Source organism: Molossus molossus, unplaced genomic scaffold (genome assembly GCF_014108415.1).
Source record: "Molossus molossus isolate mMolMol1 unplaced genomic scaffold, mMolMol1.p scaffold_m16_p_7, whole genome shotgun sequence".
NCBI classification, from domain to species: domain Eukaryota; kingdom Metazoa; phylum Chordata; class Mammalia; order Chiroptera; family Molossidae; genus Molossus; species Molossus molossus.
Window position 1 is genome coordinate 109,020,894 of NW_023425401.1, and position 16,822 is coordinate 109,037,715.

The 16,822-nt window shown below is 45.6% G+C and overlaps 1 non-coding gene across 1 annotated transcript; it reads right to left on the minus strand.

Annotated features, from left to right (window-relative positions):
• Positions 1-5,782: 5,782 nt before the first annotated feature.
• Positions 5,783-5,944, minus strand: LOC118620551. Its single transcript, XR_004957465.1, has one exon. It is a non-coding gene; the product is annotated as a U1 spliceosomal RNA (small nuclear RNA).
• Between the last annotated feature and the right edge of the window lie 10,878 nt (positions 5,945-16,822).

The window sequence follows — 16,822 nt, forward strand, 5'->3', positions numbered from 1 at the left end:
ACCCAAATCAAACCATATCACCCTCCTGATTAAAGCCTCAATAGCTCCCCACTGTCCTGGGGGGGATATCTGAATCTATTAACATTATTTGTCAATACTTTCAGGACACGCCTGTAGTGGCAAAGCCCTGCAGTGTTGACGGGTACCGACACGGACAGCCCACCCACCCTTGCCCTGCAGCCCCACCCACAGTGCCTGACCCGTGGGCTCCTTTGACATTTGTTTCTGCAGCGCCCCAGCTCTGGACCACACTGCGGGGGGTCAGGGGCCAGCCTCCATGCACCATGCCTCACTGGGAAGTGCTGGTCGCTGAGGAATAACTGGAAATCATGTGGAAATGCAGAGACCCCACCCGGGGGGCTTTTGTGTGGCAGGGGTGCGGCTGGAGGTGGAGGGCGTCTGGCAGAGAACTGAGCCTAACTGAGTGGGCCAGGCAGGGAGGGAAAGGCTTGGCCAGGGGGTAGCAGTTGGAGCAGAGACCCAGAGAAGGGAAATGTCATGCTGGTCATGCTGGGAGCAGGGAGCTGCGGCCCCCAGTGGGATGGGAGCAGGACCCGGCGGGCAGGGAGTTGCTAGCTCAGGCTAGGAGGGAGCCACGACCTTGAGATCCACTCCTTGTGATGAGCCCTGGCAGGGCCCTCTGCAGGGCAGGGCGCCACGCCATCTGTGACTGTGCAAGCTTGCCATGGTGACAGCCAGGAGGGTGGACTTGGGAGGAACCAGAGTGGAGGCAGAGACACCATTTAAAACTCTGGAAATATTCATGACAGAGATGATAAGACACTAAATCAGGGCAGGGTGGGGGGGGGGGTTAGAACCGAGAGCCACATTCCAGAACAATCCAGAAGGCAAAGCACTGGGCTGAGCTAGGGGGAGAGGGGGAAGGAGAGGCAGCAGCTTGCAGGGCTCCAAGACCCGGTGTGAGACGGTGCCAGGGACCTGGGGGGCTGTTGTAGATAGAGCGACACAGACAGAGACAGAGAGTGACAGAGATAGAGATAGAGACAGAGAGAGACAGAGACAGACAGAGAGACAGAGACAGAGATGGAGAGACAGACAGAGACAAAGCAGGAGAGACAGAGCTGGAGAGACAGAGACAGAGAGAGACAGAGGCGGAGAGGCAGAGACAGAGGTGGAGAGACAGAGGCGGAGAGACAGAGGCGGAGAGGCAGAGACAGAGCTGGAGAGACAGAGGCGGAGAGACAGAGGCAGAGAGGCAGAGACAGATAGAGAGACAGAGACAGAGCTGGAGAGACAGACAGAGACAGAGCTGGAGAGACAGAGGCAGAGAGGCAGAGACAGAGGCGGAGAGAGAGCTGGGAAGGCAGGTGAGCGGGCATGGCCCGGGGCAGGGGGGGGAGGGGGGGCACGTCCTGCACAAGGGCTTCAGCGGGCCACCTCCTCCCAGAGCCTCTCTGTGCAAGCTCCTCTCCACCAACATCCGTCCTTTTGCGTCCCTCGGGACCTCTCTGGTTTCCAGTGACAAAACGCAGCCTGCAGGAGGTTGAGGAACAGGCATCTGCTCTGAACCGCTTGCTGTGCGGGCCGCTCCCAGGGCAGGCGGCTTAGAGGGCCAGGCCCTGGAAGACCGGTCTGCTGGGACCCAGGACTGGCCACCGCCAGAGGTCAGTGTCCAGCCCAGGCCTGAGCCTCCAGGCTGAGTCTGTCCTCACCTGAGAGGGGCGGTTCTGTCCCCAGGGCCAGTTTGCAAGCTCCCCGGGAGACCTTTGGATCAGCACCGTCAGGCAGTAGGCAGGGTGCATGAACTCTTTGCTCGCAGTCAAGTGCCTGGGGGGTGGGGAAGGTCAGTGCCCTGAAGGACGTGCTAGGCTCCAGGCACAAGGAAGGCAGTGGATGGGCCCCAGGGCCTGCTGGGCTCCTACAGAAGCCCCTCCCACGCTGATATTTCCCGCCCTCTCCCCCTCTCTCTGTCTCTCTCTATCTCCCCCTCCAGGTCTCCCTCTCTTTCTCTCCCTCTCAACCCCCCTCCCTCCCCCATCTCTGCTTCCCTCTCTTCTCCCCTCACCCCAATCCGCATGTGTCAGCTCCTTGTCCCCCACACCCCAAGGGGGGCTCTTCTGCTTCTCCCGGACTGCTGTCCCTCCCTCCCTGCTTCTGCAGCCGTGTTTGCCTCTAGATGGTGGGGCCTTCACACACTCGCCACATTTTTGTTCCTCCGTGACATTTAATGTCCCCATGGTTACCTATGCCCAGAGCTAAACAAGACGCTGATCTGGGCAGGGTCTGGCCGGTGCGGACACTGCAGGCCGCCCCTCCCATCCTGGGCACTCTCCCCCTGGGGCAGCCAAAGATGGCACTGGCTTTCCTGGCAGCCTGGTCATAGCTGGGTCACACTGAGTGTTTTGTTTCCATAAAACACGCCCTAAAGATTATGAAAGTCATTCTGTGCTCATTCGAGAAAAATTTGAAAACAGAAAAAATGTAAAGATCATTTCAAATCACCTGCAATCCCTCGTTGCAATATATTTCTCTTTCGTCCTTTATTTATACAGATCTCAAGACATTTTATTTTATTTTATTTTATTTTATTTTATTTTTTTATTGATTTTTAGAGAGAGAGGAAGGGAGAAGGAGATAGAAATATTGATGAGAGAGAACATCGACTGGCCACCTCCTGCATGCCCCCCACTGGGGATCGGGTCCACAACTTGGGCATGTGCCCTGACCGGGCATTGAACCGGAGACCTCTTGGTGCATGGGGTCTATTGATGCTCAACCACTGAGCCACACCAGCCAGACTCAAGACGTTTCCCAACAAATGTTGACTTAGCCTGTTTATAGTTTTCACTTAACATTGTATCAGAAGCATTTTGTATGTCATTAAAAATTCTGTGAACCTTTTCGTGTGTCTATAGGTGATACTCCTCATGTGGGTTACGAATACAGTCACTGACAGTTACTAGTCTCTGCTAAATGTTTTTCTGGATTTTTTCATGACAACCTACCATGTGGCTTCCCCGGGAAGTAGGGATGGTTATTTTCCCAATTTTGCAAATGTGGAAACTCAGACTTAGAGAGGTTAAATGACTTGTCATCACCACACAGCTAGTAAGTGGCAGGTCCCAGTTTTGAACCCAGACAGCCTGATTCAAGGTCAGTGTTTTCTCCAAGCCCACAGGGGTGTGCCCAGACAATGTCTGTGTGTAACAGGAAGCTGTCACCACCCTCCACCTGGGCTGAGCAACGTCCCTCCAGGGTCATGAGAGAGGATGCTTCTCATGAGTAGGGGCATCCTATATGTAAAACACCATTTTACTTTAAAAACTCTTAAGTCATGAAGTTGCAGTATGGAGCCAATGGCTGACGTGAGGCCACGCTGTGTAGGTTGGGGGCATGGGGACAGACAGTCCATGGCATGAAGTCACTGAGTAACTCCAAAGACTAGAATTTGAATGTAACCATCTCAGCTTTTAAATGCTGTATATCAAAACCCACAGCAAATGTCATACCTAATGGAGAAACTTGAGAAACATTTGATTAGGATTGGCAACAAGATTAAAATGCCTATTAGCACTGTGATTATGTAACAAAGAACTAGAGGTCCTGGCCAATGTTATAAAACAAGACAAAGAAATAAGAGGTATAGGAATTGAGAAGAAAGATATAAAAATGTCATTATTTGTAAACAATATGATGATCTACACAGAAATTTGAGCAGACAAATTATTAAAATAAAAGGGTTATTGGATAAATATAAGACCAACTTACAAAAATCAATAGCACTTTCTCTAGACCACAATAACCACCTACAATACATAACAGAAAATAGGATACCATTCATAATAGCAACAAAACCTTAAAAATATAACAAAAAATACATCATCTTCAATGAAGGAAATGTTCACCTTCTATTATACGAGATAAAAGAAGATCTGAGTAAATGGAATAATCTGTGTTGTTAGATGGGACAACTTAATATAAAAATGTCACTTCCACCCAAGCATTATCATAATTATAATCCTAATCAATTCCAACTGTACTTTTTTAGGAATTTAAACCTATTCTAAAATTTATAAGGAAGAACAAAAGTTCCCAAATTACTAAGATAATTTTAGAACAGAAGAGCAAAAGAAATTGATCTTATCAGATATAAAGACATACTCCAAGGCCATAGTAATAAAACAGTAAAGTTCTTGCACCATAAACCAAAATAGGGAAGTCATATATAGACCCTTGTACATACAAGAGTTTGGTTCATCAGAGATAAGTTACCACAAGTCAGTGTAGAAAGAACATGTTTAGTGAATAATTGTTGGGGAAGCAGTTCTTTATATTGTGGGAGCTGGAGTCCTGCCATACACCATAGCCAAAGGTGGGTTCCAGGTGAATTAAAAATCTAAATGGGCCCTGGCCGGTTTGGCTCAGCGGTTAGAGCGTCGGCCTGCGGTCCGGAGAGACCCGGGTTCGGTTCCCGTTAAGGGCACGTACCTCGGTTGCAGTTTGTCCCCAGCCCTGGTTGGGTCGTGCGGGTGGCAACCACTCGATGTGTCGCTTTCACGTCGATGTTTCTCTCTCTCTCTCCCCCTCTCATTCTATCTGAACAAAATATCGAAAAATGTCCTCGGGTGAGGATAAAAAAAAAAAAATCTAAATGGGAAAGATATAACTGTAAACAAAGAGGAAAAAACATACATCAATATGTTTGATACCTGAAATTGAATTCAGGAAAGACTTCATAAATAAGACTTTTCCCCCTTCAGGAGCCCATCATAAAAGATGATAACAGCCCTGGACAGTTTTGCTCAGTGGTTAGAGCATCGGCCTGTGGACCAGAGAGACCCGGGTTCGGTTCCCGCTAAGGGCACATACCTCGGTTGCAGTTTGTCCCTGGTCCTGGTTGGGGTCATGTGGGTGGCAACCAGTCAATGTGTCATTTCACATTGATGTTTCTCTCTCTCTAGTCCTCCCTCTCTCCCTCCCACTCCCTCCAGCTCTATCTGAAGATAAATGCAAAAAAAAAAAAAAAAAAATGTTCTCAGGTGAGAATAAATAAATAAAAAATAAATTTGAAAAGATGAGGACATTAAACAGCAACTGCATTCCTAGAACTATACCCTAAGAAGCCTGAAACACCAATCAGAAAGAATATATGTACCCCTATGTTCATAGTAGCACTATTTACAATTGCTAAGATCTAGAAACAGCCTAAGTGTCCATCAGTAGATGAGTGGATAAAAAAAGCTGTGGTACATTTACACAATGGAGTACTATGCAGCTGTAAGAAAGAAAGATCTTTTATACTTTGAGACAACATGGAGGGGCCTGGAGAGTATTATGCTGAATGAAATAAGTCAGTCAGAGAAAGACAAACACCACATGATCTCACTTATTTGTAGAATATAATGAACAAAAAAAGCTGATGAACAAAACAGACCCAGAGACATAGAAAGAAAATTGGGAAAATAACCATCCCTACTTCCCGGGGAAGCCACATGGTAGGTTGTCATGAAAAAATCCAGAAAAACATTTAGCAGAGACTAGTAACTGTCAGTGACTGTATTCGTAACCCACATGAGGAGTATCACCTATAGACACACGAAAAGGTTACAAAATTCAGACTGACAAACCTCAGAAGCGGGGGGGCGAGGGGGGGAGGAGATAAACCAAAGAACTCATATGCCTATATGCATAACCAATGGACATAGACAACAATGCTGGGGGGTGGGGGGGTGGGATAAGGAGGAGGATGTCTGCGGGGAGAGGGGGAAACATCTGTAACAAAAATAAATTAATAATTTTTTTTTTTTTTTTTTAGTTTTCTTAGGCGAGAGCACGAACGCAGTCCCCCGCTACCACAAATGATGCAGTTGAGTTTCCCACATTTGGGGAGATCGCAGGATCAGCACATCCGGAGTGCAATGGATAAGCCTCACCCTGGGAAAACCACCTTGGTGATCATGGTATCTCCCCTGCTGGTAAGTATGATAATAATAATAATAATTTTTAAAAGAATCCATTGTAAAAACTCACATTTAGACACTTTGGTACAAAATCTTATAAGTGAATTATAAATTGATATGACTTATAAAAGAAAGACACTTAACATTTTAAAATATTAAAACTTTTAACTGAAAAAAAGCAACTGCAAATACAGGGAATTAGAAAGTGACCGCACATGCCCAGGGAAAGGCTCGGAAAAGACCCGAGAGGACATTCAGTTTGCTCCTCAGGCTGATCCTGGACACACAGACCGCCTACAACAATGAAAATAATAATGCAGATAATGAAAGACAGCCAACTCTAGGGAAGGAGGAAATGGCCAAAGTTATATTATTAGAGTCAAATGTCCATCGTTCAACAATAAAATCATAAGGCATACAAAGAAACAGGAAAGTATGGTCCATTCAACGGGAATAAAAATAATTCAACTCAAACTGTCCCTGTAAAAGACCTAATGGCAAACATACTAGGCAAAGTCTTTAAAACAACTGTCTTGAAGGTGCTTGAGGGACTAAAGGAGGATGTGGAGAAAGTCAAGAAAATGTGTGAACAAAATGGAAACGTTTCACACATGGACTCTGGCAGTGATTTCTTGGATATAATGCCAAAGGTGCAGATAACAAAAGAAAACAACAAAAAATAGACAAATGGGACTTTAGGGAAAAAAATTATTTAATTTGGGGGCATCAAAAGACACCATCAACAGAGTAAAAATAATGGGAAAAAATAACTGCAAATCATATATCTGATAAGGAATCAATATCCAGAACATATAGAGAACTCCCAAAACTCAACAACTAAAAAATAAATACCCCAATTAAAAAATGGGTAAAGACCCTGGCCGGTTTGGCTCAGCGGTTGGAGCGTCAGCCTGCGGTATAGAGAGACCCGGGTTCGGTTCCAGCTAAGGGCATGTACCTCAGTTGCAGTTTGTCCCCGGCCCTGGTTGGGTCGTGCGGGTGGCAGCCACTCGATGTGTCCCTTTCACGTCGATGTTTCTCTCTCCCTCCCACTCTATCTGAACAAAATATGAAAAAATGTCCTCAGGTGAGGATTAAAAAAATAATAAAATAAAGATTGTTAGGTAAAAAAGAAGAAGATATACAAATGGCCAATAAGTACGTGAAAAGATGTTCAATCAACATCAGTAATCATTAGGGAAATGCAAATCAAAACTACAATGAGATACCACAACATACCCACTTAAAAAAAAAACAAAAAAAAAAAAACAGAAAACGAGTGTTGGCAAGGATGTGGAGAAACTGAAGTCTGTGCAGTTTGGGTAGAAATGTAAAATAGTAGAGCTGCTATGAAAAATAGTATAGTGTTTCCTAAAACAGTTTAAAATGGAATTGCCACGAGGTAGAGCAATTTCACTTCCGGGTATATACCCAAAAGAACTGAAAGCAAAGTCGCGAAGAGACGCTCGCACACCCGAGTTTGTAGCAACATTATTCACAAAGCTAAAACACGGAAGCAACCCAAGTGTCCTTTAACAGATAACTAGATAATTAAAGTGTGGTAAACAGATAAAATGGAATATTATTCAGCCTTAAAAAGAAAGGAAATTCTGACAACTGCTACAGCATGGATGAACCTTGAGGATATTACGCTAAGCGAAATAAGTCAGATACAAAAAGACACATACTGTATGATTCCATTCACATGCGGTACTACAGTAGTCAAAATCCTAAACGCGGAAAGTAGAACAGTGGTTGCCAGGGGAGGGGGAAACAGGGATTTATTATTTAATGGGATAGAGTTTCCATTTTACCAAATGGGAAGAGTTATAAGAATGGATGGTGGGGATGGCTGCACAACAATGTGAATGTATTTAATACTGTTAAATTGTACACTCAAACTGTTACAATGATACATTTTATGTTCTGTGCATTTTACTACAATTTTTTAAAAGAAAAAAATGCAAATACCTCCCTTTCCTCTTATCCAGGAGGGAATAAAAGAGTTGATGTGCCAGGGACAGTAGGGTGATCCTTTGCAAGTGGCAGGTAGGGAGGTAGCCCTTGGCCATTTGTCAGTGTTACCTTCACCTGTGAATGTTCGGGTTTTGAAAACTGTCACTAAGAGAGATTGATACTCCAGGGCCTAGGATGTCCTGGCCCCACAAGATACTTAATGTAGGTGATAACAAGGGAATAAATAGGAGGACCTGCATGTTCCTTAGTCTTCATGTCTTACATTGTTTCATCAGAAAACTTTGCGTGCTGGGTACTTTACAATGTGAGAGAACAGAGGAGGCCTTCTTCCCAAGTCCTCCAGTGAGGACAAGGACACTGAAGTCTGTTTTCTCACTGTCCATGAACTTGGGCAGGAAGAAGTGAGCTTCACTGGAGAAAAGCACTGGTGTGGACACAGCCCCAGGCGGCCTGCAGACAACGTCTTTTGTCCACCTTCTGTTGGAGTACAGAACTATACAGAGAGAACGTCTTCAAGAGAGAAGCTGAACACCAATGAGGGGGCATCTGATTACTAGTCAACGTATTCTTTATTGGAAAATAAAAGGGTTTTGTTAAGAACATCTATCCTGCCCTGGCCGGTTTGGCTCAGCGGTTGGAGCGTCGGCCTGCGGTCCGGAGAGACCCGGGTTCGGTTCCCACTAAGGGCATGTACCTCGGTTGCAGTTTGTCCCCGGCCCTGGTTGGTCGTGCAGGTGGCAGCCACTCAATGTGTCCCTTCACATGGATGTTTCTCTCTCTCTCTCTCTCTCTTCCTCTCTCTCCCTCCCGCTCTATCTGAACAAAAAATGGAAAAATGTCCTCGGGTAAGGATAAAAAAAAAAAAAAAAAAATCTATCCTATTGTTTCCCTTAGAAAGCTGAACCTTTTTGACTACCTTATAAAGACAGCCCAAATTGAGCCTAATTTGGAACTTCAAAGAAGAAACCCTCCCCGCAGTGTGGTTCCAGAAAGGTGGATGGGGGTCTCTGTTCATTTCCTAGCGCCGCCGCGACAAAGTCCCACACACTGGGTGCTTACATTTTATTTGCTTCCATTCCGGAGGCTAGAAGAAGAGCTCGAGGTGTCAGCAGGGTTGATTTCTTCTGAGGCTTCTCTCCTTGGCTTGTGGACAGCCAGCTGCTCCCTGTGTCCCCACATGGTCTTCCCTCTGCGCGTGTCTGTGTCCTCACCTCCTCTTCTCATAAGGACACCAGTCCTATTGGATCAGGGCCCACCCATATGACCTCATTTTATCTTAATTACCTCTTTAGAGGTCTTTTCTCCAAATACAGTCGCATTCCAAGGCATTGGGGGGTTTGGACTTCAACACATGGATTTGAGGAGGGGACAGAATTCAGCCCATACTAGGAGTTTAAGAAATGTGGAAACTAGAACAGCTGTTGTGGGCATGTGTCAGAGGAAAGGCAGTGGTTAAACCCCCGCTGAGCTATCTCAGGGTCTACGGAGACTAGACAGCTTACACATGGGGAAGGGCAAAGCAGCACAGACCTGGGACGTCTCCAGAATGACCTTGCAATGCAGGGGTCACACAGTGGGCAGCAGTGGGGCCTGGAGGGCCCGTGGGAGACACAGAAAAAGGTGCATAACCCTCAGAGCCAATGAGCCCACCTCTAGGGAATTCACTTTAGGAAATCATCAGAAAAGCTCTCGAAGATGTTTACCCAAGACCTTTCACTGCAACCCTGTACGTAATTTCAAAAGTCAGATGACAATTGACTGGCTAAATTATAAGTTCCCTAATTAAATAATAGTATTTGAATATTAAAATAGCTAAAATTAAACATGTAGATCCATATTTAATCAGACAGCAGTCAGAGTAGATTTTCTTCACAAAAAACACTGCCAAGAGGTCCACATTTGTTGAGTGACTAGCAAGTTACAAAATCAATCCCGTTTATGTAAAAAATGTATTACTTAAATAGACCCATGGATGTCTGTGAAGACATTTACTACTGTGTAAGCAATTGTTATCTCTGGATGGTGGGCTTTAGAGAAATTTTTTTTCTTTATTCTTCCTATTTTACTATTTCATCTGAATTTTCACAAAATGTGTGTTATATTTGTGATCAGAAAAAACTGAGAGGGATCTCCACAGATGACCTCCCAAGAGCATCATAAATGCATCCCTGTGTCTATTAGCCACATTCTAGAGTCTTGTTCTCCGTGTTGCTAACTCAGAAAATCCACCTAGAACCTGTGTCCCTGAAGAATAGGTTCTGCTATACATAGTAGAAAGCCCTGCCTACTTTGGCTTAAACAGATAGAGGCTCGTTTTTCTAACAATGACCAGAAGGAAGCAATTCAGGGCTGGTACAGCTACTCATGGATGTCATCAAGGAGCGAGATCCCCTCCATCTCATTTCTCTGACATCCCTGGGTATGTCTTTTGTCTTTACTGACAAAACGGCTGCTGTATTTCCAGCTCTCACATCCATGTTCTAGGTAAAGAGAAGAAAAAAAGGGCACCCTGGCCGGTTTGGCTCAGTGGTGGGAGCATTGGCCTGCGGACCAGAGAGTCCCGGGTTCAGTTCCCGCTAGGGGCACATACCAATAAAGAAGAAAAAAAGAAAGAAAAAAGGCAAGAACACTTTCTTCCAGTAAGGCTTTACTTTTGTTATCTGGAAAAGAAACACACTTCCCAGGGACACCCATTTACATTGTATTGGTCAGAACTGTGGTGCATGGCTTCCTTTAGCTGCAAGGGAATCGAGTATTTTTACCTGGACACACAAGACTCAATTAATAAGAAAGAATGGAAAATAGTTGGATAGCAGTGTCAGTGATGCACAATATCCATGGGTAATCATTCTAGCAGGGAACAGTTGATATTTCCCAATTTACAATGAACTGAGATATTAACCAGACACCAATGTATTCATTGTCAGTGCACAGGAACCCATTTCAGTGACCAGAATTCTCATGTTTCCCACCAGAACATTCTTCTCCCCAGTATCAGGGAACCGGAAGTGAAAGTATGGAAAATAATCTAAACATTGCTTAGTGAACATAGAATCAGATCCAAGGCAGGTAGGTGGCTGATATTGGAGGCTATTTTACCCCACCCATGAACCCTGATGACTCTTCTTTCCAAGCTGACCAGCTCTACCGTGACCTGATTGCTCATGTCACTCAGATTCAATGTCCCAGTCCCCAGACTGTACTGGACAGACACTGTCAACTTGCGTCTCTCTGACTCCCTAATTTATGCTGCCCAAATCCCCCTTTTTCTTGTCACATTACTTCTTTAGCTCTGTTAATGACATCTCGTTGGCTTATGTTTGGCCCAGAGGTGCACTGTCTCTTACCATTAGTGTTGATTTTATCAATAAAGCTTTCAGAGTCTTGAGGGACCCTACATCCCCACCTCCCACGGAGATCACCAGGGCTGAAGCTCTGCAGGCTAATGAAACCAGTACCTTCAGGCCAGCAGTGAAGGCTGCAGTGCCTTTGGTGGTCAACATCTCAGAACTACATCTTACAAGCAGTGGTGGAAATGTTAGGGGCTGTTCTGCCTGGAGGGGGAGAGAGAGATAGAAACACTGATGAGAAAGAAACATCAATATTGATTGGCTGCCTCCTGTACACCCCCTACTAGGAACCAAGCCTGCAAGCCAGGCACGTTTGGACAATGCTCAACCACTGAGCCACACTGGCCAGGCTGGAGCTCAAATTTGAACCCAAACCTGTCCAACTCCAAAGCTAATGTTTCCACTACTCCCTTTCTTAAAAGAGTGAAGTCCCCAATTGATTTGTTTGCTGGGAATTCCTTCTCTTCCCCTAAGTCCAGCTCCACAACTTCCTGTATCTATGTAGTGGGGAAAAGTAAAAATTAAACTCAAATTTTTAAAAAGTTTATAAGGTTAATTTTGCTAGCCTGGAATGGCCCTTGACCCTAACCCTCATGAGCCTTCTGAAAATAATCTGGCTCAGGAAAAACTCGCCTGCTTCAAATGCAGATAATATTTAGAGCTACACAAAATCTCTACCCAAAAAAATGTGACGAAAATGGCAGATGAAAAATACTCACAAAAAATGTGTTGCAAGGAGCAGATAAAAATTGTATCCAAATATTTTGCCATGAATTTGTTAAACTTAATGAAGCAACAGCTCAAGAAAAAGATGGTGAGAAAACAGAAGGATATGAAAAGCCAAGTTGTAAAAACTCAGGAAAGTGTAGATTCAAAAATTAAATCATCCCAGAAATGAAGACAACACTGGAAACAGCACAAGAGAGAACAGACATCTGTGACTACAGGAAGGGACAAGGAGGACATGAATGAGAAGCACAAGCAACACAAACAGCAAATACAGGGAGAAGTTGCCCTCTACGGTTTGGCTCAGTAGTTACAGCATTGGCCCACGAACCGAAGGCTCAAGGGTTCGATTCATGGTCAAAGGCATGTACCTGGGTTGCAGGTTTGATCCCCAATCAGGCGTGTGCAGGATGCAACCAACTGATGTGTCTCTCTCACATAGATGTTTCTCCCTCTCTCCCTCCCTTCCTTCCACTCTATCTAAATAAAATCAATGGAAAAATATCCTCAGGTGAGAATTAACAAAAATAAAAAAAATACCGGGAGAAAATGGTACAGGTGAGAGAAGGTGAAAGAGCTCCAACTTACACATAATTGGAGTGTCCGGACAGGAAAAACAAAGTAACAACAAATACTTAAAGGAGTAATTCATTGCATGTCCCAGATGAGATAAAGCACTCTTCCTCTTAAATGACCATTTGAAATTCCTCTTTTGTAATGTGCTTGTTCTATTCTTTTACCCACTTTTCCGTTGGTTTGTTTGTCTTTTTCTTATTGATTTGTAGGGATTCTTTGCATATTCTAAATCTGAGTATTTTGTAGGTTATATGCATTGCAAATACCTTCTTCCCTTCTGTGGCTTAACTTTTTCCTCTTTTAAGGATATATTTTTTAATATATTTTTTTATTAATTTTTAGAGAGAGAGGAAGGGAAAGAAGGAGATAGAAACATTGATGAGAGAGACACATAGACCGGCTGCCTCCTGCACGCCCCCCACTAGGGATCAAGCCTGCAACCCGGGCATGTGCCCTGAACAGGAATCAAACCAGCGACCTCTTGGTCCATGGTTTGATGCTCAACCACTGTGCCACGCCAGCTGGGCATAAAGATGTATTTTTTAATAAACCTTTTATTTGGGGATAATTTTAGATTTGCAGAAAGGTTGCAAAGATAATACAGAGTTGATTTCCAGTGGAATTTATGTCCCTGGAAAAGCTCCTCAAATCCTTTAAAAAATGATTCATAAAGGCAAAGGACACATTCTTCAGGCATAAGACCATGTCAACAAGCTAAGAGACTCCCTCGTATTCCTTGTGAAGCAGCTGCAGCTGCTCTAAGGAGATGCAGTGTCCAGAAATGGTGAGTCGTGGTGGAGTTGCCGTTGTTAAAATAGACTGACGAGGGGTTGGCTGTGAGGTAGAACAAGAGAGGTATGATTACAATGGTTCTATTTACAAGTCAGAAAAGTTCCTTGGGATATTTCTAGACTACTGAGAAATCGGCAGAGGCCCCGTGCCACAGCTAGGACCCTGAACTATGTGCATCCAATTAATTAAATAACCAGTGCGCCCACCTGGCCTGGTAAATGTGACTGATTTGCTCTGAGCTGCCAAGTGAGTGCCTGTAGGCAATGGAATAATGGCCCCAGACAGACAGAGAACATTTATAGCTCTTGGCACCTATGATGGCTCCTTGTTTCCTTCTCCATCGGTGTGAGGGTTTCAGGCTTTGAAAAAGAAGCTCGTTTATCCTAATTCAATGGTTAGAATGGGGAGCACACTTCTCTCACCCACTGGGTCTGGAGATAGAGCGCATCTCTCTGACAGCTTCTCAGGTTATGGGCCTCCTGAGGGATGGCAGGGAAGTAAGCTCCCTCTGACGCAAACTTACCCTCCAGTCTGGTGCAAGGTCCACGTGAGACCTCAGGAAGAATCTGTCACCGTGGCCCTGGCTGACGGAGGGGGCACATGCCTCCAGCTTGATGACCAAGACTGGGAGGAAGTGGGCTGAAATCTTCAGACTCTCTTCTCCTGGAGATACTTTTGTTCCTCTTTATCTAGGAAATCCCCCTGGTATACAGGTATCTAGCCTAACTCCTTGCGCTGGGTTAAATAGTGTCCCCCCAAAACCCATGTCCACCCTGTTCCTGTGAAGCAGAGTCCTTGCAGATGCAATCAAGTTAAGATGAGGTCATACTGCATCAGGCCCTAATCCAATGTCCTCAGAAGGAGAGGAGAGACACAGACACTCACACAGGAGGAAGGCCCCGTGAAGGCGGAGGCAGAGATTGGAGTGACGAGGCACGAGCCACCGATTGCTGGCTGCCACCAGAAGCAGGAAGAGGCAGGCGGGGGTTCGTCCCTAGACCCTTCCGAGAGAGCGTGGCCTGCCCACACCTCAACCTCCAGAACTGTGCGACAATCACCTGCTATTGCTGGAAGCCACCGAGTACTGTGTTATGAGAGCTCTAGGGAATTAACACAACCCCTACATCTTCATTCCGTTTGCTCAGTGCGTGTCCTCTGGACACTCTGCCCTGAACAGGACGTTTCCAACACACAGGCTGCGGTGCTTGGTTAGCATTTCATTCCCACCACTGGATACACACTGTGAGGCAGGATGATAAGAAGCTGGGAAAATCCCTTGACGAGGGAAACCGAGACAACGTAATTAAATAAGGCCAAAACAGTTGAGCAATGTACAGCCAGCTAGTGAATCACAAGGTCTTATCTTCCCTAACCAAGGACACTCGGGAGCGAATGGTTTACACATTCCAGACTATGTTGGGGTGGATCCGCCTCCACCCCCGTCCCTCTTCAATGACATTCTTCAAAGATAAAACTGACTGTCCTGGCCGGTCTGACTCAGCCGTTGGAGCGTCAATCCACAGACTGATGAGTCTTGGGTTCGATTCTGGTCAGGGGCACATACCTTGGTTGCAGTTCATCCCCGACCCTGGTCAGAGTCGTGCAGGAGGCAACCAGTCGATGTGTCTCTCTCACGTGGATTTCTTTCTCTCTCCCTTCCACTCTATCTGAACAAAAGTGGAAAAATGTCCTCATGTGAGGATTAAAAAATAAATAATTAAAAAAAATAAAGATAGCCCTGGCCGGTTTGGCTCAGCGGTTAGAGCGTCGACCTGCGGTCCTGAGAGACCCGGGTTCGGTTCCCGCTAAGGGCATGTACCTCGGTTGCAGTTTGTCCCCGGCCCTGGTCGGTTGTGCGGGTGGCAGCCACTCGATGTGTTCCTTTCACATCGATGTTTCTCTCTCTCTCTCTGTTCCTCTCTCTCCCTCCCACTCTACCTGAACAAAAAAATGGAAAAATGTCCTCGGGTGAGGATAAAAAAAAATTTTTTTAATAAATAAAAAAATAAAGATAACCAGAAAATGACCCTGACCCCTCTATACACTCATTTTGATTAATTAACACATTGAAGGACACACCCAGAAAACGAATGAATATTCTATTAAGATCCTTCCTGAGATCTCTTTTAGGATTAGCACCCCTAGAAGAGAGGTAAAAACCCTCAAGATGAAGGACCCAGCAGGCACTCTCTGGGGCACAACCACACCTTTTCTCAAACATGGACTTCTTACTTTCTTTCTCCTAAACTCTACCAGTCTCCATGGGACTTGCATCCAGGGGAGCATCAGGCAGGGGCAGTCGTCACAGGCTAACTCTCTGAACATATTCTAAGCCCCCCCTCCTTTTTATCTGACTTCCCAGTGAGCTAAAAGCAGCCCTGCCTTGACTTTTACTTCTCAGTGAATCCACGCAGCCCAGTGTGGCTCACTTCTTTCCTATGACTTATCTAGAGAGCCAAAGCAGCCCTGCCTGGTTCTCTCCTGTTGCTTCAGAAGAAGCCCTTCCTCTGTTTCACTTTCTCCAGCTTGAATAAACATAGTCTCAAAATTACCTGGACTCATATTGTGAAATCTTTCCTGCATGAAGTCAAGAACCCACACACTACAGGTTGGCCTGAGGCAGACCCGCACTGGGCCTGGTCCCTATCCAGTAACATTCCACTTAAAGTTTCTTAATAATTTTAATTAATAAAAAAAATAGGAGATGGATATTAATGGCCCATAGTTGTTGTTTTGTTTTTTAACATCCCCAGATCTCCTCATAAAAAGTGAACAGAACTAGAAAAGCAAACCCAAAACCTCATGGCCAACATCTGTGAGAAAAACAGTGACAATGTGTCCCCACGAACCCCAAATACGAGCGTGTGAGGGCAAACTGCCAACAGCCAAGGGAGCAGCAGGATAGACACAAGTCTCAGGGGGAAGATGAGAGAGGCAGCTGGAGCTCTCTGGGGGTCGGAGGGTCACGGAAACACAATTCACCCGGTACTTACTCCTCCAGGTGCACGCCGCTGGCCAAGCCGAGGACAGCAGCCAGCACTGGGAGGGGGTTTCCAAGACTCCAAGTCGCAGGTGAGAACAGGGGACCCCACATGATGGAACTGTGCAGAGCAACCCAGGCCCGGGAACCCTCAAACTAACAAAGCAGAAACCCGTTCACTTTTTTTTTTTTAATCCTCACCTGAGGCCATTTTTTCATTTTTTGTTCGGATGGAGTGGGAGGGAGAGAGAGAGAGAAACATCTATGTGAAAGGGACACATCGAGTGGCTGCCTCCCACACAACCCAACCAGGGCCGGCGACAAACTGCAACCGGGAACCTCAGCGGAAACCGAACCTGGGTCTCTCTGGACCGCAGACCAAGGCTCCAACCACTGAGCCAAACCAGCCAGGGCCCTGTTCACATTTAAACCCAGCACTGAGGAAACACTGCGGAGAACAAAATCCGAACCCATCAGGTCCCGGCCAAGAGGGGCAAAGG